The following is a 12721-nucleotide window of genomic DNA, read 5'->3' as shown; positions in this document are numbered from 1 at the left end:
AATTACCACCGCGCAAAAATGATCAGTTATAACAATACTTTTAAAACAAAACTCAGATTTTTTATGCATGCTAAGAAATAAGTAATTCATGTGATGGTTTGGGAGAAAAACAACATTATCAAAATGATGACATTAACCCATATTCAAGGTTATTGAAGTCAACTTTTGTCATTACAAGGATGGGGAAAAGTTTTGAAAGACTTGTTTATCTATTCTCGAATGTTGACAGGTATTGACCGTTACTCAGTATCATGCTAATGTTTAAGTTTAGGCAATGTTGTATTGTAATGTGTTCAGCATAAAATTCACCCTCCCAAAAAGATCTGTCTCATTGACCGTAGCTTGCCACATTCCTGCTGACCAATCAGAGTAATCTAGTCCTAAAACTCATTAACATATCCCTATCTTAATTAACATACAGTAGTAGTTTAATTTAGGTCTGGTTTTAAAACTGGGCCCATGGTAGTTGTATTTTCGCCCTAGATTAAATATTGATGTTTATAGACCATTCAGTTTCCTAACAATCTAATGTTTAAACAAATGATTTGAAATGTTATTAATATTTACAAACATTTTAGTTTTTAGTTGTTTTCTTCTTTTTCTTTTGCTTTTCCCCCTTCCATTCCAATCATTGCTATTTGGAAATATTCAAAAATTCACATCTTGATTTTTTTAGGCTCTGTATTTTGTGGAATTGGTTTTATGATTATACAAAAAATATTGTGCTCTTAAGTGAGGTATTATATAATTAAATTTTGCAGACAAATTTGATAGGATTTAGAAACAGCATGATAGAATGTTTTCTGTTATACCATTATTAATATTGTCAAATCCATTGTAAGATATTTTAGAAGTCATATGTACTTATATATAATATTATGGCTGAAACTGGAAAAAAATCGCTCACAAAGTCGCTCACATTGTTATTGAGAAAGTATGGACGTTGTGTGATTGTCAATCCAATATATATGCAAGGATATATAGCTTCCCCGCTGGAATCTTATTATGCAGACTTGACTGGTTTTGATCAGATGAGGATTGGTGTTGTGAAAGTTGTGTAATTGTTAGAGATAGATACTTGTGTTGTTATTTATGTCAGTGACATCTTATTGACATATTCTATCACCTAATATTCCAGTAAAATCTAGAAAGAGGTTTTATGTTGTAATTATAAAAACAGCCTGTCATAGATGATAGAAACTTCTGAAAGTTGCAGTTGGAACATTTAGTGGGGCAAAACATTTTGCAGAATTTGGGAACATTCATACATTAAAGTTCTATTCTATTTTATTTATAGTTTTATGAAAACTTATCAATTCAGGAATCTAGTATTCTGTCAAAAGTGTTTTAAAAGGTTTCAAATAAACAGATATTCAGAGATGGAAACTTGGGAAATAGAAATTCAGAGATGGAAACTTGGGAAACAGAAATTCAGATATGGAAACTTGGGAAACAGAATTTTAGAGATGGAAACTTGGGAAACAGAAATTCAGAGATGGAAACTTGGGAAACAGAAATTCAGAGATGGAAACTTGGTTAGATATGATCGGAGATAAATGATTTGATCAGGTGTATATAGTAACGGGTGCAGTTTCAGTTTTGGATGTTTTTATTGATAATGTATTGTATAAGGTTCATCTGCTGGTGTTTGAATAATTTGTTTATCAATATATATTTATATACCAGGGTTGTCATTAATCATATCATTACTACAGTGTATGGTAGAACCTTAGAGGTCAAACGTTTGACCTTTCCCGTCAGTGATCACATGCTCAAGCCTATATTGACCTATCAAACCGATTCTTTATTGATATGTAAATGGTATCTAGGTTGTCTTATGCAGGAAGATTAGATATGTACCAAGTATTTATTCCAGAGAAAAAGGAAGAATATTTTATTAGAGTCGTAATTGGCTGAAACTTTGTCTTAAGTGGCACATGAAAGGGTAGATTGCAATTAAGTCTGAGGTGGCACTCTCAAGTAGAGTTTGTGATTTGGTCGGAGGGTGTCACCTTTGTGAAGGAGATATTATAATTTGGTCGGAGGGTGCCACTTTTGTGTAGGAGAGATTATGATTTTGTCGGAGGGTGTCACCTTTGTGAAGGAGATATTATAATTTGGTCGGAGGGTGCCCCCTTTGTGAAGGAGATATTATAACTTGGTCGGAGGGTGTCACCTTTGTGAAGGAGATATTATAATTTGGTCGGAGGGTGCCCCCTTTGTGAAGGAGATATTATAACTTGGTCGGAGGGTGTCACCTTTGTGAAGGAGATATTATAATTTGGTCGGAGGGTGTCACCTTTGTGAAGGAGAGATTGTGATTTTGTCAGAGGGTGCCCCCTTTGTGTAGGAGATATTATAATTTGGTCGGAGGGTGCCATCTTTGTGAAGGAGATATTATAATTTGGTTGGAGGGTGCCACTTTTGTGTAGGAGATATTATAATTTGGTCGGAGGGTGCCCCTTTGTGAAGGAGATATTATAATTTGGTCGGAGGGTGCCATCTTTGTGAAGGAGATATTACAATTTGGTCGGATCGAGGGTGCCATCTTTGTGTAGGAGATATTATAATTTGGTCGGAGGGTGCCACCTTTGTGAAGGAGATATTATAATTTGGTCGGAGGGTGCCCCCTTTGTGGAGGAGAGATTGTGATTTTGTCAGAGGGTGCCAGAGAGAAAGGTGATACATGTGGTGCTTACTTTTGTTAGGTAATTATTTTCATTATGTCCAGAACCAGAATAGATTTCAACTTTATTTAAGTGAGATTCTCAGCGAGTCATGTGGTATTTTTAGAAAGTCCTGTAGCATTCTCAGAGAGTCCTGTAGCATTCTCAGAGAATCCTGTGGCATTCTCAGAGAGTTCTGTGGCATTCTCAGTGTCATGTGGCATTCTCAGAGTGTCCTGTGGCATTCTCTCAGTGTCCTGTGGCATTCCCAGAGAGTCCTGTGGCAGTCGCTGAGAATCCTGTGGCATTCTCAGAGAGTCCTGTGGCAGTCCCTGAGAATCCTGTGGCATTCCCAGAGAGTCCTGTGGCATTCTCAGAGAGTCCTGTGGCATTCTCTCAGAGTGTCCTGTGGCAGTCCCTGAGAATCCTGTGGCATTCCCAGAGAGTCCTGTGGCAGTCGCTGAGAATCCTGTGGCATTCTCAGAGAGTCCTGTGGCAGTCCCTGAGAATCCTGTGGCATTCTCAGAGAGTCCTGTGGCATTCCCTGAGAATCCTGTGGCAGTCCCTGAGAATCCTGTGGCAGTCTCAGAGAGTCCTGTGGCATTCCCAGAGTGTCCTGTGGCATTCTCAGAGAGTCCTGTGGCATTCCCAGAGAGTCCTGTGGCATTCTCAGAGTGTCCTGTGGCATTCTCAGAGAGTCCTGTGGCATTCTCAGAGTGTCTTGTGGCATTCTCAGAGTGTCCTGTGGCATTCTCAGAGAGTTCTGTGGCATTCCCAGAGTCCTGTGGCATTCTCTCAGAGTGTCCTGTGGCATTCTCAGAGTGTCCTGTGGCATTCCCAGAGTGTCCTGTGGCATTCCCAGAGTCCTGTGGCATTCTCTCAGAGTGTCCTGTGGCATTCCCAGAGTGTCCTGTGGCATTCTCAGAGTCCTGTGGCAGTCGCTGAGAGTCCTGTGGCAGTCGCTGAGAATCCTGTGGCATTCTCAGAGTCCTGTGGCAGTCCCTGAGAATCCTGTGGCATTCTCAGAGAGTCCTGTGGCATTCCCTGAGAATCCTGTGGCATTCCCTAAGAATCCTGTGGCATTCTCAGAGAGTCCTGTGGCATTCCCAGAGTGTCCTGTGGCATTCTCAGAGAGTCCTGTGGCATTCCCAGAGAGTCATGTGGCATTCTCAGAGAGTCCTGTGGCATTCTCAGAGTGTCCTGTGGCATTCTCAGAGAGTCCTGTGGCATTCTCAGAGTGTCCTGTGGCATTCTCAGAGAGTTCTGTGGCATTCCCAGAGTCCTGTGGCATTCTCTCAGAGTGTCCTGTGGCATTCTCAGAGAGTCCTGTGGCATTCTCAGAGTGTCCTGTGGCATTCTCAGAGAGTTCTGTGGCATTCCCAGAGTCCTGTGGCATTCTCTCAGAGTGTCCTGTGGCATTCTCAGAGTGTCCTGTGGCATTCCCAGAGTGTCCTGTGGCATTCCCAGAGTCCTGTGGCATTCTCTCAGAGTGTCCTGTGGCATTCCCAGAGTGTCCTGTGGCATTCCCAGAGAGTCCTGTGGCAGTCGCTGAGAGTCCTGTGGCATTCTCAGAGTCCTGTGGCATGCTGTCTTTCATTTGTCCTGTTGGCATCATCTTTTCCCTTAAAACAACTTCTCAATAACTGAGAGGCCTGCATGGGGTCTTATTTGACCAGGCATGCAACTTTTTTCTTTATTTTAGGCATGCAACTAGGAAGAAGGTCACTTAAGAGATTGTTCAAATGAATAACCTTGACCTACTTTCAATGGCATTAAATTTAAATGTGTTAATATTTAAAAAATATTTCATTGACTGAAAGGCTTTGAGTAACAAATCATTGGGTAAGTACTGTAGCATGCTTAGAAGAAGGGCTATCAAGTTTGTTGAAATAATTAAGTGACCTTGGCTTACATATATTTAAGGTCATAGGGGTCAGATGTGTTGAAATCTCCAAATTTTCCAAGGTTATGTAACAATTACAAGAAAAAAAATTATATAATGGTTTTGTGTTACTTACGAAGGATGTAGGAAAGGCGTTGGTTTTCCGACGCTGGTGGCGATCGCGGCGTCAACAGCGTTAAGGTTTTTTGTCTACACTAACAATAATTCATAGATTTCTGCATTTTAAGGTCACATGAGACAAAGTCCCAGTTAACCTATTGTGATCGCCTTTTGTCAGGCGTCATACATTTTCAACTTCTTCTTCTCCAAAACTGCTGAATGTATTTCAATGAAACTTTGCAGGAAGCTCAAAAGTCCAAAGGTCAACCAAAATTGTGAATAATTTGGTCCCCACACCGTGGGCCTGAGGTGCTGGGTCATAAATGGTGAAATTGGTCAAAAATCTTCTTTTCCACTCCCAGATAGGGTGGAATCAAATACTCTTCATAGATAGAAAAGATTTAAGGTACTTTACCAAAATTATGAATTTCATGATTCTGGGGTCTCACGTTTGCCCCTGGGGAGGGGGTTTACTTTACTATAGTTTATATAACGAATTCACATTTTAGGCTGTCATTTGTTTGATTTATATTGGAATTCATTCTAACTTGGTTAACATTATCAACATGGGATGTCAGCTTCATGGTATGCAAATGTTGGCTTTGACTGACCACCAGGGGCTTACGGGTGGGGCTAAAAAGGGTCAAATTAACTGAAATATTTCAAAACTCAGGTGACTGATCAGGCCATAGGCCTCTTGTGGGGTTAAAAATCTCATATTTCTGGACTTTAGAAAAAAATCAACGTTAAGGTTAAATTGCTTTTAGCTCTAGCATATTGGGCTGTTTTTGACAAACTATATAAGCTAGGGCAACCAAACTTGGGTTATAAATGTATCATACAATGACAGGGGTTACAAGGATGTGGAGGAAACGTGCAATTCAGTTCTATATATAGATTAGTAGGGTGTAGTAGATAAAAAATGGTGCATTTTGTTGATATTATTATATTAATGCTATAGGCATGATGTTTTTTACACTTTGTTGTTGTTGTGTTTTATATATACTGATCTCATTTGTGTATACTAGTCTGTGGCGTCAGTTTCATGTCCTGTACAACATGTTTTGTTCCTGTGTAAACAACTAATATTTTTGAAAATCTATCGGTGATGATTCAGAATTGCAAAAATTTTATGCACATTAGTTTAACGAGTAGTATACAGATCTAGAGATGTGTAACGAGTGGTATACAGATATAGAGATGTGTAACGAGTGGTATACAGATCTATAGATATGTAACGAGTGGTATACAGATCTAGAGATGTGTAACGAGTGGTATACAGATATAGAGATGTATAACGAGTGGTATACAGATCTAGAGATGTGTAACCAGTGGTATACAGATCTAGAGAGATGTGTAACCAGTGGTATACAGATCTAGAGATGTGTAACGAGTGGTATACAGATCTAGAGATGTGTAACCAGTGGTATACAGATCTAGAGAGATGTGTAACCAGTGGTATACAGATCTAGAGATGTATAACGAGTGGTATACAGATCTATAGTGATGTGTAACGAGTGGTATACAGATCTAGAGATGTATAACGAGTGGTATACAGATCTAGATATGTAACGAGTGGTATACAGATCTAGAGAGATGTGTAACGAGTGGTATACAGATATAGAGATGTAACGAGTGGTATACAGATCTAGAGATGTGTAATGAGTGGTATACAGTTATAGAGATGTGTAACGAGTGGTATACAGATATAGAGATGTGTAACGAGTGATATACAGATATAGAGATGTGTAACGAGTGATATACAGATATAGAGATGTGTAACGAGTGGTATACAGATATAGAGATGTGTAACGAGTGATATACAGATATAGAGATGTGTAACGAGTGGTATACAGATCTAGAGATGTATAACGAGTTGTATACAGATCTAGAGATGTGTAACGAGTGGTATACAGATATAGAGATGTGTAACGAGTAGTATACAGATGTGTAACGAGTGGTATACAGATCTAGAGATGTGTAACGAGTGGTATACAGATCTAGAGATGTGTAACGAGTGGTATACAGATCTAGAGAGATGTGTAACGAGTGGTATACAGATCTAGAGAGATGTATAACGAGTGGTATACAGATCTAGAGATGTGTTACGAGTGGTATACAGATCTAGAGATGTGTAACAAGTGGTATACAGATCTAGAGATATGTAACGAGTGGTATACAGATCTAGAGATGTGTAACGAGTGGTATACAGATGTGTAACGAGTGGTATACAGATCTAGAGATGTGTAACGAGTAGTATACAGATATAGAGATGTGTAACGAGTGGTATACAGATATAGAGATGTGTAATGAGTGGTATACAGATCTAGATGTGTAACAAGTGGTATACAGATCTAGAGATGTATAACGAGTGGTATACAGATCTAGAGATGTGTAATGAGTGGTATACAGATCTATAGAGATGTGTAACGAGTGGTATACAGATCTATAGAGATGTGTAACGAGTGGTATACAGATCTAGAGATATGTAACGAGTGGTATACAGATATAGAGATGTGTAACAAGTGGTATACAGATCTAGAGATGTGTAACGAGTGGTATACAGATCTAGAGAGATGTGTAACGAGTGGTATACAGATCTAGATGTGTAACAAGTGGTATACAGATCTAGAGATGTGTAACGAGTGGTATACAGATCTAGAGAGATGTGTAACGAGTGGTATACAGATATAGAGATGTGTAACGAGTGATATACAGATCTAGAGAGATGTGTAACGAGTGGTATACAGATCTAGATGTGTAACAAGTGGTATACAGATCTAGAGAGATGTGTAATGAGTGGTATACAGATCTAGAGAGATGTGTAACGAGTGGTATACAGATCTATAGAGATGTATAACGAGTGGTATACAGATCTAGAGATGTGTAACGAGTGGTATACAGATCTAGAGATGTGTAACGAGTGGTATACAGATCTAGAGAGATGTGTAACGAGTGGTATACAGATCTAGATGTGTAACAAGTGGTATACAGATCTAGAGAGATGTGTAATGAGTGGTATACAGATCTAGAGATGTGTAACGAGTGGTATACAGATCTAGAGATGTGTAACGAGTGGTATACAGATATAGAGATGTGTAACGAGTGGTATACAGATCTAGAGAGATGTGTAACGAGTGGTATACAGATCTAGAGATGTGTAACGAGTGGTATACAGATCTAGAGATGTGTAACGAGTGGTATACAGATATAGAGATGTGTAACGAGTGGTATACAGATCTAGAGAGATGTGTAACGAGTGGTATACAGATCTAGATGTGTAACAAGTGGTATACAGATCTAGAGAGATGTGTAATGAGTGGTATACAGATCTAGAGAGATGTGTAACGAGTGGTATACAGATCTATAGAGATGTATAACGAGTGGTATACAGATCTAGAGATGTGTAACGAGTGGTATACAGATCTAGATGTGTAACAAGTGGTATACAGATCTAGAGATGTGTAACGAGTGGTATACAGATCTAGAGAGATGTGTAACGAGTGGTATACAGATATAGAGAGATGTGTAACGAGTGGTATACAGATCTATAGAAGTGTAACCAGTGGTATACAGATCTAGAGATGTGTAATGAGTGGTATACAGATCTAGAGATGTGTAACGAGTGGTATACAGATATAGAGAGATGTGTAACCAGTAGTATACAGATATAGAGATGTGTAACGAGTGATATACAGATATAGAGATGTGTAACAAGTGGTATACAGATCTAGAGATGTGTAACGAGTGGTATACAGATCTAGAGATGTGTAACGAGTGGTATACAGATCTAGAGATGTGTAACGAGTGGTATACAGATCTATAGAGATGTGTAACGAGTGGTATACAGATCTAGAGAAGTGTAACCAGTGGTATACAGATATAGAGATGTATAATGATGGGTATACAGATCTAGAGATGTGTAATGAGTGGTATACAGATCTAGAGATGTGTAATGAGTGGTATACAGATATAGAGATGTGTAATGAGTGGTATACAGATCTAGAGATGTGTAATGAGTGGTATACAGATCTAGAGAAGTGTAACCAGTGGTATACAGATATAGAGATGTGTAATGAGTGGTATACAGATCTAGAGATGTGTAATGAGTGGTATACAGATATAGAGATGTGTAATGAGTGGTATACAGATCTAGAGATGTGTAACGAGTGGTATACAGATCTAGAGATGTGTAACGAGTGGTATACAGATCTAGAGATGTATAACGAGTGGTATACAGATCTAGAGATGTGTAACGAGTGGTATACAGATCTAGAGAGATGTGTAACCAGTGGTATACAGATATAGAGATGTATAATGATGGGTATACAGATCTAGAGATGTGTAACGAGTGGTATACAGATCTAGAGAGATGTGTAACGAGTGGTATACAGATCTAGAGAAGTGTAACCAGTGGTATACAGATATAGAGATGTATAATGATGGGTATACAGATCTAGAGATGTGTCATTGCTGGACTGTGTTAGTTATTCTCTATAAAGGGAGATAATTTAAATCTTGTTAGACTTCGTTAATTCATGTTTTTATAGTAAGATTCCTTTATGACGTAAATATTATTTCAAAAAGAGCAGTTAATTCTTGATTTTGTTCTCAAAAATTATAAATGCTGGTATGAAGTCTAGTAAGAGGAGCATGATGGATTAAAATGAATTAAAGATGCGAAAAATGCATTCAAATATTGATGAATTAGACTTATTAAAATAAACTCTAGTCGAGTTGAAATAAAGAGTTTTAATCAGAGACTTATGATGACTGTTAATTGACATCCAATTGTAAATGGAAGTTTGACCAAAGTAACCAATTCCTGTGAAACTTTATTTCGATCATGATCAGAACCTGAACCTCTAGTCATGTTCTTATAAATTATCAAATTTTAATTTTATGATTCCTCTTGGAGTTATTGCCCTTGAAATATTTCCTTACATTAATGTTCATGCAGGGAATACAATTATATAACATTAGCGTTTGGTTTACAGTGGTAATATTTAAACAGAAAATGGTTGGATTATTTTAGACCGATAAAGTAGAAATGATTTTAGAGTCTAAGTATACTGTCACCATTAAGGTAATTCCTTGTGCTTCTCTCTGTGTATCAAACTCTTTTTATTATTTTTGTTTTGCCTGACAGCACCACAGCCTTGTTAACATGTTAGGATAATAGAATCTTACTATCAATCTGTAGGCTGAGGTTATCTCAACCCAAGTGTTCATGAGTTTAGCTTGTCAACGTACCAAGCTTGTAGGTACTGACCAACTCCTACAGGTCCAGGGTTGAGATATCCCTGTCCACAGAAAAAGACCCATGTTTGATTATTTTCTCCCATTCTTGAAAATAAACAATTTCCTGTTGGATATAAACGTTAATTTATCTTTCACATTTACATTGTCAGTTTATAGGTGTGGGCCAATACTTCAAATTCTGAGTTTGATTTTTTCCAAGATCATTGAAGTATTGAAGTATTTAGGAATGTTTTATTAACGATGAGATTCTGAGATGATGCGATGTTTTTGAGATTTTCACCATTTTCTGTGTAAGTCAGAACATGTAATGTTAATGACCTTGAAGGTGTTGTCAGGCCAGCATTATTTATTTTGTTAATATTTAAATCTTTGTCTTTTGCTGAATAAAATACACTACTGCAAACCCTGTTTCTGTTATAGTTTTGTCATGTCGGAGTTGTACCTCAGTGTGTCATTGTCTGAGGTAACAGACTGTCACTATTGGAGGAAATATTTGTCTTCTTTTTTCTGAAACTAAAAAAGGAACGAAAATAAGGATATACATGTACATGTAAATAATACTTAAGAAGCATAGGGGGACAATCATCACTTCTGAAATTAAAGTTTGTTAATCTAAGGAACAGGCTAAATATCTCATTATACATTACATTGTTAAGATATCAAGCATCTACACTTAATTAGATGTGATGACATCATAACATCTACACTTAATTAGATGTGATGACCATCATAACATCTACACTTAATTAGATGTGATGACCATCATAACATCTACACTTAATTAGTGATGACATCATAACATCTACACTTAATTAGATCTGATGACCATCATAACATCTACACTTAATTAGATGTGATGACCATCATAACATCTACACTTAATTAGTGATGACATCATAACATCTACACTTAATTAGATGTGATGACCATCATAACATCTACACTTAATTAGTGATGACATCATAACATCTACACTTAATTAGATCTGATGACCATCATAACATCTACACTTAATTAGACGTGATGACATCATAACATCTACTCTTAATTAGATGTGATGACATCATGACATCTACACTTAATTAGATGTGATGACATCATAACATCTACACTTAATAAGATGTGATGACATCATAACATCTACACTTAATTAGATGTGATGACATCATGACATCTACACTTAATTAGATGTGATGACAATATAGCATCTACTCTTAATTAGATGTGATGACATCATAACATCTACACTTAATTAGATGTGATGACCATCATAACATCTACTCTTAATTAGACGTGATGACATCTACACTTAATTAGATGTGATGACATCATAACATCTACACTTAATTAGATGTGATGGCATCATAACATCTACACTTAATTAGATGTGATGGCATCATAACATCTACACTTAATTAGATGTGATGACATCTACACTTAATTAGATGTGATGACATCTACACTTAATTAGATGTGATGACATCATAACATCTACACTTAATTAGATGTGATGGCATCATAACATCTACACTTAATTAGATGTGATGACCATCATAACATCTACTCTTAATTAGACGTGATGACATCTACACTTAATTAGATGTGATGACATCATAACATCTACACTTAATTAGATGTGATGACATCATAACATCTACACTTAATTAGATGTGATGACATCATGACATCTACACTTAATTAGATGTGATGGCATCATAATATCTACACTTAATTAGATGTGATGGCATCATAACATCTACACTTAATTAGATCTAATGACATAACATCTACACTTAATTAGATGTGATGACCATCATAACATCTACACTTAATTAGATGTGATGGCATCATAACATCTACACTTAATTAGATGTGATGACAATATAGCATCTACTCTTAATTAGATGTGATGACATCATAACATCTACACTTAATTAGATGTGATGACCATCATAACATCTACTCTTAATTAGACGTGATGACATCTACACTTAATTAGATGTGATGACATCATGACATCTACACTTAATTAGATGTGATGACATCATAACATCTACACTTAATTAGATGTGATGACCATCATAACATCTACACTTAATTAGATGTGATGACATCATAACATCTACTCTTAATTAGATGTGATGACATCATAACATCTACTCTTAATTAGATGTGATGACCATCATAACATCTACTCTTAATTAGATGTGATGACATCATAACATCTACACTTAATTAGATGTGATGACCATCATAACATCTACAGTTAATTAGATGTGATGACATCATAACATCTACACTTAATTAGATGTGATGACAATATAGCATCTACTCTTAATTAGATGTGATGACATCATGACATCTACACTTAATTAGATGTGATGACATCACAACATCTACACTTAATTAGATGTGATGACATCATAACATCTACACTTAATTAGATGTGATGACATCATAACATCTACACTTAATTAGATGTGATGACATCATAACATCTACAGTTAATTAGATGTGATGACATCATAACATCTACACTTAATTAGATGTGATGACCATCATAACATCTACACTTAATTAGATGTGATGACATCATAACATCTACTCTTAATTAGATGTGATGACATCATAACATCTACTCTTAATTAGATGTGATGACCATCATAACATCTACACTTAATTAGATGTGATGACATCATAACATCTACACTTAATTAGATGTGATGACCATCAGAACATCTACACTTAATTAGATGTGATGACATCATAACATCTACACTTAATTAGATGT

At 36.7% G+C, this 12721-nt stretch overlaps 1 protein-coding gene and 1 long non-coding RNA gene across 3 annotated transcripts in view; both read left to right on the top strand.

Moving 5' to 3' along the window:
• The window catches only part of LOC117332682 (rabphilin-3A-like), a 105409-nt gene that overhangs the window by 62103 nt on the left and 30585 nt on the right, over positions 1-12721 (top strand). The window lies entirely within an intron of this gene.
• Positions 4311-10336, top strand: LOC117332683. The gene is made up of 3 exons (XR_004533774.1): positions 4311-6082; positions 6645-6884; positions 7241-10336. It is a non-coding gene; the product is annotated as an uncharacterized LOC117332683 (long non-coding RNA).

The sequence above is a fragment of the Pecten maximus genome, chromosome 8 (genome assembly GCF_902652985.1).
Source record: "Pecten maximus chromosome 8, xPecMax1.1, whole genome shotgun sequence".
In the NCBI taxonomy this organism is placed as follows: Eukaryota; Metazoa; Mollusca; class Bivalvia; order Pectinida; family Pectinidae; genus Pecten; species Pecten maximus.
This window is presented reverse-complemented; position numbering and strand designations above follow the sequence as displayed.